This window comes from Scyliorhinus torazame, chromosome 7 (assembly GCF_047496885.1).
Source record: "Scyliorhinus torazame isolate Kashiwa2021f chromosome 7, sScyTor2.1, whole genome shotgun sequence".
Classification (NCBI taxonomy): Eukaryota; Metazoa; Chordata; class Chondrichthyes; order Carcharhiniformes; family Scyliorhinidae; genus Scyliorhinus; species Scyliorhinus torazame.
The window spans coordinates 180852218-180866468 of NC_092713.1; the positions used below are offsets into that span (position 1 = coordinate 180852218).

Below are 14251 nucleotides of genomic sequence, written 5' to 3' on the forward strand. Positions count from 1 at the left end.
CCCCTTGTTGAAAAAAACCCGGCGGGTTGGTGGTTCGCATGGTGGTAGGGGTTTACAGAGTTGGTCCTGTGCCGTAACTTTGAACAAAACACAAAATTATCGCTTCAACTGGGCCAACGGGCCAAACAGGGTCGGCATGATGCCATAACTATAACAAGACACAATAACTGAAAACGTTGAGAGTTAAAGGATTCGATGAGCCGGATGGGCGCCCTGGTCGTCCTTTCCGATCGTCTCGGGCGTGGTGGTGATGGCGCTGGCTCGAGTCCCGTTGACTCTGGGAGCGTAGCGCTGTCCCCTGTGTCCTTACTCCTGTGCGGGTCTGGGAGGAGAACCGAACCCCCCGGGAAGGGGGTGGCTGCAGGATGAACCGGCGGGAGTGAGGAGGTGGTGATTGGCGTTGGGGGGGTGTGGGTAGCTCCGGCGGGTGCCAGATCTCGCAGGGAGACCGTGTCCTGTCGGCCATCGGGGTACTCCACATAGGCGTATTGCGGGTTGGCGTGAAGGAAATGCACCCGTTCCACCAACGGATCTGACTTGTGCGCCCGCACATGTTTCCGGAGCTGCTAGCCAGGTCGGAAGTGGCGTTCCAGAGGAGGACTTCCTAGGAAAGAGGAGGAGGCGCTTGTGAGGCGTTTGATTCCTGGTGGTGCACAGCAGGGACCGGGTAGAGTGAAGGGCATCCGGGAGGACTTCCTGCCAGCGGGACATTGGGAGGCTCCTAGACCGGAGGGCTAGGATGGCCTTCCAGACCGTTCCATTCTCCCTTTCTACCTGCCCGTTCCCCCAGGGGTTGTAACTGGTCGTCCTGCTCGAGACTATGCCCCTGCTGAGCAGGAATTGACGCAGTTCGTCACTCATAAAGGAGGACCCCCTGTCGCTATGGATATAGTCGGGGAAACCGAACAGTGTAAAAATGGTACCGAGGGCTTTAATGACCGTGGACGCTGTCATGTCGGGGCAGGGGATGGCGAAAGGGAAACGGGAGTATTCGTCAACGACGTTCAGGAAGTATGCGTTGCGATCGGTGGAGGAGAGGGGGCCTTTGAAATCCAAACTGAGGCGTTCAAAGGGTCGAGAGGCCTTAACCAGGTGCACTCTATCTGGCCTGAAAAAGTGCGGTTTGCACTCAGCGCAGATCTGGCAGTTTCTGGGGACTGTTCGGACGTCCTCGACGGAGTAAGAGAGGTTGCGGGCCTTAAGGAGGTGGTAGAAACGAGTGACCCCCGGATGGCAGAGGTCCTCGTGGAGGGCTTGTAGACGGTCCACTTGTACATTGGCACATGTGCCGCGAGATAGGGCATCGGATGGCTCGTTCAGCTTTCCGGGACGATACAAGATCTCATAATTGAAGGTGGAGAGTTTGATCCTCCACCGCAAGATCTTGTCGTTCTTGATTTTGCCCCGCTGTGCATTATCGAACATGAAGGCAACCGACCATTGGTCAGTGAGGAGAGTGAATCTCCTACCGGCCAGGTAATGCCTCCAGTGTCGTACAGCTTCCACTATTGCTTGTGCCTCCTTTTCCACTGAGGAGTGGTGGATTTCTGAAGCGTGGAGGGTTCGGGAGAAGAAGGCCACAGGTCTGCCTGCTTGGTTGAGGGTGGCCGCCAGAGCTACATCCGATGCGTCGCTCTCGACCTGGAAGGGGAGGGACTCGTCGATGGCGCGCATCGTGGCCTTTGCGATATCCGCTTTGATGCGGCTAAAGGCCTGGCATGCCTCTGTCGTCAGGGGAAAAGTAGTGGACTGGATTAGTGCACGGGCCTTGGCTGCGTTTTGGGGGACCAGTGGGTCGTAATAAGAAAAGAAGCCCAGGCAATGTTTCAGGGCTTTGGCACAGTGGGGGAGAGGGAACTCCATGAAGGGGCGCATGCGTTCAGGGTCGGGGCCTATCACTCCATTATGCACTACGTAGCCCAGGATGGCTAGACGATCGGTGCGGAACACGCATTTTTCTTTGTTGTAAGTGAGGTTCAGGGCGTGAGCGGTCTGGAGGAATTTTTGGAGATTGGCGTCGTGGTCCTGCTGGTCGTGGCCGATTGGCGTCGTGGTCCTGCTGGTCGTGGCCGCAGATTGTGACGTTGTCGAGATACGGGAACGTGGCCCGTAAACCGTGCTGGTCAACCATTCGGTCCATCTCTCGTTGGAAGACCGAGACTACGTTCGTGACGCCGAATGGAACCCTTAAAAAGTGGTATAACTGCCCGTCTGCTTCGAAGGCAGTATAGTTGCGGTCACCGGGACGGTTGGGGAGCTGGTGGTAGGCGGACTTGAGGTCCACGGTGGAAAAGACCTTGTGCTGTGCAATCCGATTGACCATGTCGGATATGCAGGGGAGAGGGTACGCATCTAGCTGAGTGTACCTGTTGATGGTCTGACTCTCGTCAATGACCATCCTCTGTTTCACCCCGGTCTTAACAACTACCACCTGGGCTCTCCAGGGACTGTTGCTAGCCTGGATGATGCCTTCCTTCAGCAGCCTCTGGACTTCGGACCGGATAAATGCTCGGTCCTGGGCGCTGTACCATCTGCTCCTTGTGGCGACGGGTTTGCAATCCGGGGTGAGGTTCGCAAACAAGGAAGGCGGTTCAACCTTGAGGGTCGCGAGGCTGCAGACAGTCAGTGGGGGTATAGGGCCACCAAATTTAAATGTTAAACTCTGGAGGTTGCATTGGAAGTCCAACCCTAGGAGTGTGGGCGCACAGAGAAGGGGGAGGACATACAGCCGGTAATTTCGGAACTCCCTCCCCTGCACCGTTAGGTTAGCGATGCAGAACCCCGTGATCTGAACGGAGTGGGATCCCGCCGCCAGGAAAATGTTCTGGGTGCTTGGCCGAATTACGAGTGAACAGCGTCTTACCGTGTCCGGATGAATGAAGCTCTCCGTGCTCCCAGAGTCGATAAGACACGGCGTCTCGTAGCCATTCACTAGGACTGTAGTGGTTGCAGTCTGGAGCGTCCGGGGTCGTGACTGGTCGAGGGTCGTCGAAGCCAGACGTGGTTGTTGAAGTTGAGCATCGTAATCAGGCAGTATGTGGCCGTCTGTGTCGGGGTCCTTCAGCCAAGATGGCGGCATCCACGGATCGAGCGCGGTCGGGGGTGGACAAAATGGCGGCGCCCATCTCTCCCTCGTGGCGTCCGGAGTCCAAAATGGCGGCGTCCGTTGGTCACATGTGGATCGCTGGGGGAGCTGGGTCTGTGGTCCTGTTTCTTCCCCGGAGATAGCGGCGACCCCGCGGGACTTGCACACGATCGCATAGTGGCCCTTCTTCCCGCAGCTTTTGCAGGTAGCCGCGCGGGCCGGGCATTGCTGCCGAGGGTGTTTCGGCTGGCCGCAAAAATAGCAGCGGGGCCCCCCCGGTTGGTCTGGTGTTTTGGCCGCGCAGGTTTGCGGGGGTGGGGGGGGGTGTCGGAGAGTCGACCGCAGCGGGGGTCCACGGAGCCCAAGGGGCTGTAGTGCGGTCGGGGGCATAGGCGCGGGCGTTACGCGAGGCCACATTGAGGGATGCCGCCAGGGCCCGAGCTTCTGTAAGTCCTAGAGATTCTTTCTCCAGAAGCCTCTGGCGGATCAGGGAAAAGGCCAAACCTGCCACATACGCATCGCGGACCAGGAGCTCTGTGTGTTCACTCGCTGTTACCGCCGGGCAGTTGCAGTTTCGACCCAGGATCTGCAGGGCGTTATAAAACTCGTCCAGCGATTCCCCCGGAAATTGCCGTCGTGTGGCGAGCTGGTAGCGAGCAAAAACCTGGTTGACGGGCCAGATGTAGATATCCTTCAGCGCGGCGATGGCACCGGTGAAACCGCCCTCGTCCTCGATAAGGGAGTAGACGTCAGGACTCACCCTGGAATAGAGGACCTGCACCTTTTGTTCGTCAGTCGGTGTGCCGGGGGCCGTTCGGAGGTAGCCCTCAAAGCATGCCATCCAGTGCTTGAAGATAGAGGCTGAGTTAACTGCTTGGGGTGCGATGCGCAAGCACTCCGGGGTGATTCGGAGCTCCATGTTCCCACGTCGTTTTCTTCAATTTAAATTCTGCTTAATAAATTGTAGCACCGTCAATATGACGCGAGGCAGGTTGAGGTATGTCAATTGAAGGCTTTATTAAGCAGAACTTTATCCCCAGCAGCGTGGTTACAGAATGCAGCTGCTGAGGGAAATGGAGGGAAAAACTGGGTTCTTTTACCGGCATTTCTGGGTGGAGTCCAGTAGGTGGCAGATCCTATCAGGACCTGGCATCCCTCCACCAATAGCCTGTCGACACGTGGTGTACCGTATTACCCCTAATACATACCACCACATAATCACATTAAAACTGGTAAAAAAGAGGAAAAATTATATTTACAAAGCCTGCAGAGTGGAAGCTGAAGGAGCTCTCTGGGAGGAATAGAGAAATATACAGAAAAAGTAAGTTTTAGCAAAGGGGCAATGAGAGATGTGAAAAAGCAAATCAGAGGACACAAGTCTCAGTAAACTCAACACAAAACATGGCTAAACAACACAGAGCTGTAACAACAAAGAAAAAATAATTTTGATGATAAACCCATCATAGAATAGTCAGAGAAAGTCACGATCAAAGGTTCCTGCTTAGAACTGCCACGAGTACTGTGTCCAGTTCATCTCACTTTGGGTGCTGTGTCCAATTCAGTCCCTCTTCGATTACTGTGTCCAGTTGAGTCCCTCCTCGAGCACTGTGTCTATTCAATCCCACCTTGAATCGAACCTGGGACCCTGGCGCTGTGAAGCCACAGTGCTATCCACTTCTGCTACCGTGCTGCCTACGACAAGCCTCATCTATGCAACCTAATCTCATAATCTAGAACTTTTGACCCAGGCATTATTCTGATGAACACGTGCGACACCCACTCTCAGGCCAAGGAGTAGGAGTAAGAACTGAATGCAGTTTAGATGGGATTGAACGGGGACAGAGAGAGAGACAGATTGGTTCATGGGATGTGGGTGTCACTGCTTAGGGCAGTATTTATGGCCTTTCCCTAATTGTCTTTAAGAAGATGGTGGTAAGCCACCCTCTCAAACTGTTGCAGGTACACCCATATTGCTGTTAGGGAGGGAGTTCCAGAATTTTGACCCAGCGACAATGAAGGAGCAGCAATATAGTTTCAAGACAGGATGATGTGTGACTTGCAAGGGAGCGTCCACATGGTGGTGTTCTCATGCATCTGCTGCCCTTGTCCTTCTAGGTCATGGATTTGGAAGGTGCTGCCAAAGGAACCTTGGTGAGTTGCGGCAGGGCAGTTGTAGATGGTACACAAGGCTGTCACCGTGCATCGGTGGTGAAGGGATTGAATGCTTAAGATGGCAGATGGGGTGCCAATCAAGTGAACTGCATTTTCCTGCATTGGTGTTAAACTTGCTGTTGGAGCCACACTCATTCAGGCAAGTGGAGAGTATTTCTTCACACTCCTGACTTGTGCCTTGTAAATGGTGAACAGGCTTTGGGGAGTCAGGTGGTGAGTTACTTACCACAGGATTCCCAGCTTCTGACCTGCTTTTATAGCCATGGTATTTATATGGCTAGTGTCAGTTCAGTTTCTGGTCAATGGTAACCCCCAAGCTATTGATAAATAATAAATGAATAAATAAATAAATAAATCATATTTTTATTGTCACCAGTAGGCTTACATTAACACTGCAATGAAGTGACTGTGAAATACCCCAGTCGCCACACTATGGCACCTGTTCGGGTACATGGAGGGAGAATTCAGAATGTCCAAATCACCTAACAGCAAGTCTTTCGGACTTGGTGAGGAAACCGGAGCACCGGGAGGAAGCCAACACAGACAAAGGGAGAACAACCGCACAGACAGTGACCCAAGCGGGAATTGAACCCGGGACCCTAGCGTTTGAAGCAAAAGTGCTAAACACTGTGTTACCGTGATAGTGGCATATGCAGTTATGGCAATGTAATTAAAAGTCATGGGGAGATGGTTAGATACTCTCATCAGAGAATCATAGAATTTACAATGCAGAAGAAGGCCATTCAACCCATCGAGCCTGCACCAGCCCTTGGAAAGAGCACCCCACACAAGCCCACATCCCACCCCATTCCCGTAACCCAGTCACCCCACCCCACCTTTTTGGACACTAAGGGCAATTTGGCATGGCCGATCCACCTAACCTGCACATCTTTGGACTGTAGGAGTAAACCGGAGTGCCCGGAGGAAACCCACGCAGACACGGGGAGAAAGTGCAGACTCTGCACAGACAGTGACCCAAGCCGGGAATTGAACCTGGGACCCTGGAGCTGTGAAGCAACTGTGCTAGCCACTGTGCCATCGTGCTGCCTCATGTTCGAGATGATCATTGCCTGATGCTTGTGTGGCATAAATGTTACTTACCACTTGTCAGCCCAAGCATGCATGTTGTCCAGGTCTCGTTGCATTTGGACACAAACTATCTGAGGAGTTGTGAATACTGCTGAACATTGTGCAATCATCAGCAAACATCTCCACTTCTGACCTTCCATTGGAAGGAAGGTCATTAATGAAGCAGCTGAAGATGGTTGGGTCTAGGACTCTACGCTGATGAACCACTGCAGTGATGTCCAGGGACTGAGATGATTGACCTCAGACCTGTGTATTAGTGGAGAATTTTCACCCTGTTTCTCATTAACTTCAGTTATGCTAAGGTTCCTTGATTTTACACTTGGCCAAATGTTGTCTTGATATCAAGGGCAATTAGTCTCACCCTAGCATTTAGTTATTTTGTCCATGTTTGTATCAAGGCTCTAATGAGTTCAGGAGCTGAGTGGCCTGGTGGAAACCAAACTGAGTGTCAGTGAACAGGTTATTGCTGTATAACTGCCACTTGATAGCACTGTCAACGACAGTTTCCATCACTTTGCAGATGATTCGGAGGAGACTGATCATTATTGACTGAATTCGATTTGTCCAGACTTTTGTCGACAGGACATAACTGGGCAATTTTCCAGATACCAATGTTGCAGCTGCATTGGAAAAGCTTGGCTATAGTACATCTAGTTCCGGGGCACAAGTTTTCAGTACTATTATTGGAATATTATCAGAGTCCATAACCTTTTCAGTCTCCAGTGCCTTAAGCCATCTCTTGATATCATGTGGAGGGAATCAAATTAAGTTGAAGGCTGGTATTCTGGGAACCTCAGGAGGAGACCGAGATGGATCATCCTCATCACATTTCTGGTTGAAGATGGTTGCAAATGTTTCACTCCTGTCTTTTGCACTGATGTGCTGGATTCTCCTCCCATCATTGAAGATTAGGATACTTGTGGAGCCTCCTCTGCAGTGTGTTATTTAATTGTCCACCACATTTACTACTGGGTGCAGCGGAACTGCAGAGCTTAGATTTGATCTATTGATTGTCAGATTGTTTAACTCTTGTCTATTGCAAACTGCTTACACTGTTTGGCACATAAATAGTTCTGTGTTGTAACAGGTTGACAGCTCATTTTTCGGAATGCCTAGTGCAGCTTCTGGCATGCTCACCTGCACTCTTTGTTGAACCACTTATGGCTAAATACAATTCTTCTGTTGCCAATGGCCAACAGTGCCCCATGGAGGCCCAGTGTTGAGTTGCAAGGTCTGTTCATTTAGGACGGTGGCAATGTCGCACAACATGATATGGGGTGGGATTCTCCGTCCCGTGGCACCAGATTTCTGGTGCTGCACACCCCCGGGATTCTCCGTCTCGCTAGCCAGCCAATGGGGTTTCCCATTTGGGGCAGCCCCACGCCATCGGGAAATCTGTTGGCTGCCGGCGCAATGAAGAATCCCAACAGTGGAGAATCCAGCCCATGTGGTGTCCTCACTGTGAAGACAGGAACTTATCTTTCCAATGCTGTCATGCTATGATAGACAGATGCATCTGCGACACTATGGTGTGGGCGTCACTGGCTGGACCAGCATTTGTTGCCCATCCCTAATTGCCATTAAACTTCTTAGGCGTCTTAGGTCATTTCAGAAGGACGTTAAGAGTTAACCACATTGCTGTGGATCTGAAATCACTTGTCGGCCAGACCAGGTAAGGACGGCAGATTTCCTTCCCCAAAGGACATTAGTGAACCAGATGGGTTTGTGCAACAATCGTTGCACAGAGCCCATTACTGAGACTAGGGGCATGATCTAATGGAAATATTTTGAAGTGCGGTAGCGAGCGGGAGCTGCCAGGTGTTTCCTGATGGTCAACCCGGTGAGGCCGTCACTGGTATCTAACATTAATTAGGGCACTTAATAATGCCCCACGGGCTTCACACTGGAAAAGACTGTTCTGCCAGCTACTTTGCCTGGATCACTTTTGGCAGGTCCCCACTAATGGGGAGTGGCACTTAAACCGATCCCGCAGAGCAAACCCCAGACAGCAGCAGCCATGACACCGAGGAGACCTGTACCACGATTCGGAGATGTCAACCTGGGCTGACAGTTGGACGCAGTGTAGTCCAGATGGGATACCCTGTTCCCCCAAGGGGTCGGAGGGTCAGCTACAGGGCAACGTGCTGCCTGGGAGGCAGTGGCAGCGGCCGGCAGCGCCGGGAATGTTATCACGAGGACCTGCACCCTGTGCCGTAAACAGCCCCACCGGGCCGCACAGGTGGGAAGGCAGCAGCCCCTTGGCACCAATCCTGCCTGCCACACCCTCACTCCATCCAATGCCCCCTCCCTGTCATGGCTTCTGCAATGGGAGTGCACCACCACCGCCCCCTATCCCACCCCCAGCACCATATCATGCCTGTGCCCAAGCACACACTGGCACCCACCTGCGCACCCAACCCAATTCCAGCAGGACACCTGACCCCTGCCATAACGCCCTACCCCAGCGCCCTGCAATGCATGAAGCAAGCAGCTCACGATGCCCCTCTGTGTCTCACAAAAGAAGTTGGCCCACAATAGACAGGAGAGGGCCCACAGGGGCGGCGGGGCACTGGACATCAGAGTCCTCAACCCCTATGAGGAACAGACCCCGGAGGTTGTGGGGGTGCCCAAGGACAGATCAGTCACTGTGGTCGACCTTGGGCTGTGCCGTAGAGGTGAGTATCCACCAGCCCCACCCAAATGACCTGTCACACTTGTATTGTTAATGCCAGGCATAATAATCCTCCCCACTCACTGACCACTCTCCCACAGGATCTCCATTGGACGTTGCTGGCTCATCCGGAGTGCTCCTCCCTGCCGTCCATGAAAACACCTCGGAGGAGAGCTCTGAGGATGTCACCATTGAGGCGTCACAGCTGTCATCCTCATCCTCGCCCGGCGCAGAGACACACACCTCGGCGGCCGGAAGTAGTGGACAGGTTTCTGTGGCACAATCTGGTGAGCACCACACAGTTGCTGATTCACATCAGGTGGAGGCAGGGCGGCCATGGGGGTCAGCAGTCGGAGGTCTGCCAGATCCCAGGATCAGCCGGGTCCCAGTGTGACATTCAGCCTCTGGACCAGGTTATCCTGGAGCAAATACAGACACTAGGGTGTGACATTCAGAGGGAGATGTCAGCGACACTCCTGCAAGTTCATAGCCACTTGGGAGGAATCCAAATGGCTAAGGGCACAGGAGATGGTGCCTGTATTGCGTGGCACCAAGGCCAACATTGGTAAGTGTCGTGATGGGTGTTCCGCTATACAGACGAACCAACACAGTTGTAGATGGTACAACTCTGTTTTATTACTCTTAATAACAACATCTGTAAACTTATGACTGTGGTTCGTAATTTACCCGTTTACCTGTGGACCTAGCCCTAACACTATCTTAGAGAGGCACTCAGCACATGGTGTATGTCTGAGTGGCATGCTGTGAGCTCTGTGCCCTGAGCTGTCTCCTGCTGGAATGAGCGGGAACTGTGGTGTTCCCCGTTTTATAGTGCGTGTGCTCTCACTGGCGATTGGCTGTGATGTTGCGTGTGTGTTGATTGGTCCATTGATCTGTCCATCAGTGTGTATGTGTGTTTGCACCATGATATGTTTATCTGAATATCATGACATCCCCCTTTTTACAAGAATATGTGCCTATGTGGTAATAAATATTGGTGTGTACTGAGTGCAGCTGAATATGTGTGTGCAATATCTACAACATGTACATGAGGCTAAACTATATACATAGGAAGGTGTCAGGTGCAACATAGCAACGATGCTGTACCACAAACAAAACAAGTGCAATCATCAAACATCGAAAACGAACTCCTGTAACGACAAAAAGAGAAACACATTAACATTGTGGCATAACACTTTAGTGATTCCAATGTGCAAACAGGCTCATAAGTCCAGCCTAGTAGGTGGGTGACGAATTCGGGTTGACCGCCTCAAGGGTGGGTTAGGATCCACCGGCTGAGGAATGGGCCTGGCCACAGGCGATAGAGGAATAGGCATAGTGGCAGCAAGCTCCACAAAGTCGACATCAGGGACAACAGGAGGGCGTGCACGGTCGTAGCGAGCGCAGAAGCAGCCGAAGAGCCCGGCGATTACGCCGGCGAATGGAGCCATCAGGCATGCGAACCAGGAACGAGCGGGGAGCCACGCAGCGAAGAACTTCGGCAGTTGCCGACCAGCCACCCTCTAGTAGGTGGATGCGGATGTTGTCTCCAGGCGTCAAGGCAGGAAGATCAGTTGCCCGAGTGTCATGTGCCACCTTCTGCTGAGCGCGCTGCTGTCGCATCCTTTGCAGTACTGGAGCATGGCCGGGTTTAGGAACATGAATGGACGGTACAGTGATCCTGAGGGCGCGACCCATTAACAGCTGGGCTGGCGAGAGGCCAGTGGACAGTGGGGCCGAGCGATAGGCCAGCAGGGCGAAACAGAAATCCGATCCGGCATCAGCAGCCTTGCAGAGGAGCCGCTTGACGATATGGACGCCCTTTTCCGCCTTGCCATTTGACTGGGGATGCAGAGGGCTGGACGTCACGTGTGTGAAGCCATACGAAGCGGCAAAAGAAGACCATTCTTGGCTCGCAAAACAGGGCCCATTGTCCGACATGACGGTAAGCGGAATGCCATGGCGAGCGAAGGTTTCCTTGCATGCTCTGATGACAGCTGATGATGTCAAATCGTGCAGGCGTACGACCTCTGGATAATTTGAAAAATTATCAATTATGATGACGTAGTCCCTGCCGAGCGCATGAAGAAGGTCCACACCCACCTTCGCCCAGGGGGACATTACCAACTCATGGGGCTGAAGCGTCTCAGGGGGTTGCGCCGGCTGAAACCTTTGGCAGGTGGGGCAGTTGAGCACCATGTTGGCGATGTCGTCGCTGATGCCCGGCCAGTATACAGCTTCTCGGGCCCTCCGCCTGCACTTCTCGACCCCGAGATGGCCTTCGTGTAATTGTTCGAGGACCAACCTGTGCATGCTGTGTGGAATCAAAATCCGGTCCAGCTTTAGGAGGACACCGTCAATGACGGCCAAGTCGTCCCGGACATTGTAGAATTGTGGGCACTGTCCTTTGAGCCACCCTTCCGTCATGTGGCGCATCACACGTTGTAGAAGGGGGTCAGCCGCAGTCTCCCGGCGTATACGGGCCAGACTTGCATCAATAGCTGGCAGATTGGCCGATCTGAAAGCCACATGCGCTTCGACCTGACATACGAACCCCTCCGATTCGGGCGGTGTGCTCACTGCTCTGGACAGGGCATCCGCGATGATGAGGTCCTTTCCCGGGGTGTAGACCAGTTGGAGGTCGTACCTCCAGAGCTTGAGCAGAATGCGCTGGAGGCGAGGGGTCATCTCATTCAGGTCCTTTTGTATGATGCTGACCAGGAGGCGATGGTCGGTTTCCACGGTGAACTGAGGGAGACCATACACATAGTCGTGGAACTTATCTATGCCGGTTAACAAACCCAGGCACTCCTTCTCAATCTGCGCATAGCGCTGTTCTGTAGGGGTCATGGCCCGCGAGGCATAGGCGACCGGGGCCCATGATGCAGTGTCGTCCCGTTGCAGAAGTACAACCCCAATGCCGGATTGGCTGGCATCAGTCGAGATCTCCGTATCTCGAGAAGTGTCGAAGAACGCCAATACCGGGGCTGTGGTGAGCTTAATCTTGAGCTCCTCCCATTCCTTCTGGTGTGCGGGCAGCCACTGGAACTCCGTAGTCTTCTTCACTAGGTGGCGAAGAGCCGTTGTGTGGGAGGCAAGGTTGGGAATGAACTTCCCCAGGAAGTTGACCATCCTGAGAAAGCGTAGCACTGCCTTCTTGTCTGCTGGCTGCGGAATGGCTGTAATAGCTGTCACTTTGTCTGCATCCGGACGCACTCCTGACCGGGATATGTGGGCCCCCAGAAACTTTAGCTCAGTTTGGCCAAAAGAACACTTGGCTCGGTTGAGGGCCAGGCCGTGCTCTAGTATCCGAGCAAAGACGCGCTGGAGACGACTGATGTGCTCCTGTGGTGTGGTGGATCAGATGATGACGTCGTCAATATAGACGTGCACCCCTTCAATGCCCTCCATCAACTGTTCCATGATTCTGTGAAACACCTCGGATGCCGAGATGATGCCAAACGGCATTCTATTGTAGCAGAACCTGCCAAAGGGAGTGTTGAAGGTGCACAGCTTCCTGCTGGACTGATCCAGTTGAATCTGCCAAAAACCCTTCAAGGCATCAAGCTTTGTAAAAATTTTAGCCCGGGCCATTTCGCTCGTGATCTCTTCCCGTTTGAGTATGGGGTAGTGTTCCCTCATGATGTTGTTCTTCAGGTCTTTCGGGTCGATGCAGATCCGGAGTTCGCCAGTTTTTTATGCACACCATGGAGCTGACCCATGGCGTGGGCTCCGTGACCCGGGAAAGCACTCTTTGGTCCTGGAGATCCTGCAGCTGCTGCTTGAGGCGGTCTTTGAGTGGTGCTGGGAATCTACGAGGTGCGTGAATGACCGGGGTGGCGTCCGGTTTGAGCCGTATTCTGTAAGTGTAGGGCAGTGTGCCCATGCCCTCGAATGCCTCCTGGTTGTGGGCGAGGAGCGAGTGGAGCTGTGCCCTAAAATCTGCATCCGGGAAGTCGGACGTGCCTTCTGGAGACAGAGTGTGTACCCGTTGAACGAGGTGGCGAACCTTGCATGCCTGTGCGCCTAGCAGGGAGTCCTTCGATGATCCAACTATCTCAAAGGACAGTGTGGCTATGTATGCATTGTGTGTAACCTCGAGCTGGCAGGATCCCATGGCCGGGATAACATTTCCATTGTAATTGACCATCTGACAGCGGGATGGCCGAATTGGTGGTTTGACCTTCAAGGCGTAGAAGGCTGACCATGCAATAAGGTTGGCGGAGGCACCAGTGTCTAAACGGAATGTGATTGGTGATTGGTTGACCGTTAGGGTGGCACACCATTCATCACCTGGATTAACGCTGTTCACTGGCATCGGCTGGTGGGGACATCCGATTCCTGTCAATGACCGCAACGCGGAAGCCTTCCCGGTCATCGGTATCACCAGTCTGTACGTCGTGAGGGTATGACTCAGTGTATGGAGGCTGAATGACCCGCACGTCCCTGCGAGGCTGGCGGAATTGGGGAGCGTTGGCAGGTTGAGCTGCTCGACAGCAGGCAGCGTAGTGTCCCACCTTGCCACAGCGGAGGCATTGTCGATTCTTTGCTGGACATTGCCGCTTTAAATGTGCGGATCCACAGTTGCCGCACGCCGTGACGTCATGGCGTTCGTTGCGCCACCGCGCAAGCGCAGTTCAGTCCTGCGCAGAGCGCACCTGCGCGTCACGTCCCTCTGCGTCGACGTCTCTTTTGGCGCGTACAAGCACGGGAAGCCACGGAAAGCGCGCGAAATGGCCACCCTCGTCCGGGCCGTGGGCCGGGAGGAACTCGATCGACTTGACCCGCTCGGCCTCATAGGACCCCTGCCGTGCCGATTCGGCCGGCTGGTATTGGCAGGACCGGCTGGTCGCGTTTTCATGGAGGACGCAGGCTTTGATGGCGGTGGCTCGGGTGAGGCTCTTAATTTTGAGGAGCTGCTGGCGTAGGGTGACCTACACCTGAGGTGACCCCAAAAACTATCTGGTCCCGAATCATGGAATCGGAGGTGGCCTCCTAGCCGCAGGACTGCGCGAGGATACGGAGGTGTGTCAGGAAAGATTGAAAAGGCTCATCCTTACCCGACGGGCGCTGCTGGAAGAGGTACCTCTCGAAGCTCTCGTTCACCTTGATGCTGAAGTGTTGCTCAAGTTTTAGAAGGACCTTCTTGTACTTCGTCTTGTCCTCACCTTCCGCGAACACCAAGGAGTTGTAGATGTGGATGGCGTGTTGCCCTGCCGTGGAGAGGAGGAGGG

General features: G+C 53.6%; 1 long non-coding RNA gene across 1 annotated transcript in view; it reads left to right on the forward strand.

The window, feature by feature from the left end:
• LOC140426732 (uncharacterized) overlaps positions 1-14251 on the forward strand; it is a 93965-nt gene that overhangs the window by 5897 nt on the left and 73817 nt on the right. The gene's annotated exons all lie outside the window — the stretch shown is intronic.